Source organism: Halyomorpha halys, unplaced genomic scaffold (genome assembly GCF_000696795.3).
Source record: "Halyomorpha halys isolate HHAL.00 unplaced genomic scaffold, Hhal_1.1 Scaffold158.1, whole genome shotgun sequence".
NCBI classification, from domain to species: domain Eukaryota; kingdom Metazoa; phylum Arthropoda; class Insecta; order Hemiptera; family Pentatomidae; genus Halyomorpha; species Halyomorpha halys.
Window position 1 is genome coordinate 256,362 of NW_027107138.1, and position 3,956 is coordinate 260,317.

General features: G+C 45.3%; 1 protein-coding gene across 2 annotated transcripts in view; it reads right to left on the bottom strand.

Moving 5' to 3' along the window:
• LOC106678755 (uncharacterized) overlaps positions 1–3,956 on the bottom strand; it is a 70,461-nt gene that overhangs the window by 49,105 nt on the left and 17,400 nt on the right. The window lies entirely within an intron of this gene.

The following is a 3,956-nucleotide window of genomic DNA, read 5'->3' on the forward strand; positions in this document are numbered from 1 at the left end:
AATATAAAACTACCTTTTGATCCGATCTTACTCCAGGTAGTCATTCAAAGTAGAAGAGGTAATATCTGCTAATATAATACTATACAATAATATCTGTTTAGTAGGTATCTATGTGTATTTTTTGTTTATACAGATTTATTCATATAAAGTTCATATCAAAATCAGAAATCTGGTGTAATGCGCACATTACAAACTTTCACTTACTAGCATAAATGTGTCAACAAGTTTTGTGTTGATGTGTGCTCGTGTTAAACCTTTGAAGTTTTATAATAAAAACATAATCCGAAGCCAAGGAAAGGCGAAGATTACGAACAAAAAATTTTGATTTTTCTGTGGCAATAAAAATTCGAATTTTAGGGTCCTCGAGGTGGTCATAACAAATATAAATTTAACATTGTAGAGGATAAAAAAGTTTAACAAACGATAATGAAGCCGTCATGCAATCGGGAAAGATCGGGGGTTCTCGATTTTGCCCGTTTGAATCAGATGAATAGTTAATCATAAAATCTGTAATATTTCGTATTTATAAATTTTTTATATTGCTAACAATGAGAATTGGTTATTTTTTTTTAAAAGTTACTTTAAACGAAGAAACCACATACACACATAAGAGGAATTAAGGCAGACAGAGTCGTGGCCCCCATTTGATGTGCCAGTGGTAACGACAGAAGAGCTCAGTGACATCTGCTGAAGCCTTCAGATGGGAAAGGCCCCTGGCATAGACGGTATTCCGAATGTAGCACTAAAGGAGGCAATGGAATCCAGATCAGATCTCTTTCTGGATGTCTTTAGTTCCTGCTTGCGTGAGGGGTCCTTTCCCTCACCATGGAAAAGGCAACGCCTGGTTCTGATCCCAAAGAGCAAAGGAAGGCCATCATAACCTTCAGCATATCGACCGATTTGCCTGTTGGATACAACAGGGAAGGCTCTGGAGATGGTCATTGCAAATAGAATACAAGAGTTCACAGAAGGAGTGGCAGGCCTCTCCAGGAATCAATTTGGCTTCCGGAAAGCGAGATCCACAGTAGATGCTATCACGTTGGTGGTGGAAAAGGCCAGGAATGCTATAGCAAGGAAGAGATGGAGAAGAGGCGCAAAATGCTATTGTGCTATTGTCACGATGGATGTAAGGAATGCCTTTAACACAGCAAGATGGAGCTGTATCCTGGATGCCCTAGTGGTAATGAACGTCCCTGAATACCTCAGGAGTATGATTCATGACTACTTCAAGGATAGGACCTTGATATGTTCGACAGAGGACGGCTCGAGAAGGTTTAAAGTGACTGGCGGTGTACCCCAGGGTTCGGTGCTGAGACCTCTGTTGTGCAATGCAATGTACGACGGAGTCCTTAGGCTTAGTCTACCAGAGGGTTCCGAAATAGTGGGCTTTGCAGATGATATCGCGGTGGTCGTCGAAGCAAAATATAAAGAAGAGCTCATTCTAAAGGCCAACCATTGTGTCGCTTCCATTGGCTAGAATCTGTAGGGCTGCAACTAGCAGACAGTAAGACAGAGGCCCTTCTCGTCAGTAGCAGGAAAGTGAGGGAAGCCAGAGTGGGTAGGCAAGAGATCCAGTCCAAGCCTTCTTTGACTTACCTCTAGGTAAGAATCGATGATAGACTCCGGTTCAGAGAGCATATCCAGCGGGTGAATGGTAAAGCGGCTAGAGTAACCACCGCACTGTCATGTTTAATGCCCAACATAGGCGGACCCAGGAACAGCCGTAGGTTGTTGATATCCTATGTGATCCCATCCATTCTGGTCTACGCAGCTGCGATATGGAAGGATGCATTGGGTACTGAGGCCTACAGAAGACCGATGGTTCCGGTGTATCGTAGGTGTGCGCTAAGAGTGATCAGCGCGTTTCATACAGTCTCATACGAAGCTGCTTGCGTGGTGGCCAGGATGCCACCGATTGAGCTGATCGCAGATGAGAGGAGCCGCTCTTATAATAGTGCTGACTATATTCCAAGAGACGAATTAAGAAGGGAGACTATAAGAAAATGGCAACGTCGCTGGATTATCGCATTCAGTGGAAGATGGACGCACAGGCTGGTGCCCAACATCGAGGCCTGGGTGAATAGGAACCACGGGGAGGTAGATTATTATATCACCCAGTTTATCACAAGGCATGGTTGCTTCTGAGCCTACCAGTATAAGTTTAAGCTCGATGAGACTGGAGAATGTCCATTGTGCCCAGGAACGGTAGAGAGTGCAGAATACGTTTTCTTCTTCTGTCACCGCTTTCATGAAGAAAGAAGAGATTTCCGACGCGTTTGCGGCTCAGATCCGACAGCAGATAATATTGTCAATATTATGCTGCTTAACCAAGGGCACCCCCTGTTTCTCACCAGAAACAGGTGTAGGGCGGTGGTTCTAGTGGGTAAGAATCCCACACACGAATAGGTACGGGCCTATCCGTGTCTTTTGAAGATTTCCACCAACCCTCGTAGAAAAAAAAACACACACTCACATACAAAACATAGATCGCCCTCAGAGATCTAATGCAGTTCAACATGGAGAACAATATGAAGAGTGATGGCAAGAAGTGCGGAAAAGATCGAGGAAGAAACCTCGCCCTAAGGCACCGAGGCCTGATGCAGTAATTATAAAAATCCCGGAGAGCCAGTCCTACTCAGATGTCCTGGGAAAGGTGAGAGAATATCCGGCGATGGTGGAAATGGCTTCATCAATCGATCCGAAAAATTAATAAAGGCGAGCTTTTACTGGAGGAATTGGACCGGAAAAACAGCAATCTCTTGCTTCACTAAAAAGCTCAATGGAGGGTGTGCTTGGTGAAGGGGCGGAAGGGGCGGAAGGCCGAACTTGGATGGAGGAGTCCCTTTTCGAGGACTCCCTGCAAATCCCCTGCGAGATTTGGATGCTCTCACCACAAAAGAGGAGGTTACGGAGGCCTTAAAACCTCTCCTGGGTGAAGATTCAGTGCCCACCACAGCAGTGAAATCTATCCGTCAAGCCTATGGAGGTACACAAACAGCGGTTACTATTAACGGTCTTCGCCGGTGTTGCAACCAAGCAAGAAGACGTTACCAGCGAGCCAGACGTCTGCCGGAGTTTCCTGTGCTTCAAGAAGAATTCAAGAGAGCTAGAAGGAACCTCCGACAAGCCATTAAAGAAAGCGAACGACGTTGCTGGAGAGAGATCTGTGATGAGGTGGATGCAGACCCATGTGGTAGACCTTACAAAGTAGCACTCAAGAAACTATGTAAAGGCACGATGCACTCCCCACGAGACCAAATGAGGTAGACAGTATTGTCAGAACACTATTCCCTGAACAGGCAAATACTAATGTATAGACAATACCACGGATTTTCCACAAATCACACAGGAAGAATAAGAGGACTTCGCCTAAGACCTACAACATGGCAGGGCACCAGGATTGGACGGAATTCCTAATGTGGCTCTGAAGGTGGCTCTCAGGAAAAAATCTTTTCATCTTTTCATCGATCTCTTGTATTCGTGAAGGCTCAATTCCGAAACCTTGGAAGAGACAGCGTCTCGTACTTATTCCAAAGAGTAAGGGAAGACTGTAAAACCCGTCAACCTATCGTCCAATTTTCTTATTGGATAGTATGGGTAAGGCATTGGAGAAAATCCTTTCCCTCAGACAGAGTTCACGGAGGGAGTTAATGGCCTCTCGCGGTCTCAATACGGATTTCGTAAAGAGCGATCCACCATAGATGCTGTTGAATTGGTAGACGAGATGGCCCGCACAGCAATTGCAGGGGCAAGGTGGAGGAGAGGTGCTAAGTGTTATGCAGCAATCATAGCCCTACGGACTATGGCGGTGCCAGCCTATCTTACGAGAGTTCCCACAGACTACTTCAAAGATAGGGTTCTGTTTTATTTTTCAGACATTGGCGAAAGGAGAAACAAGATGCCTGGTGGTGTCCCACAGGGCTCGATATTAGGGCTCTTCTGTACGTCATGTACGA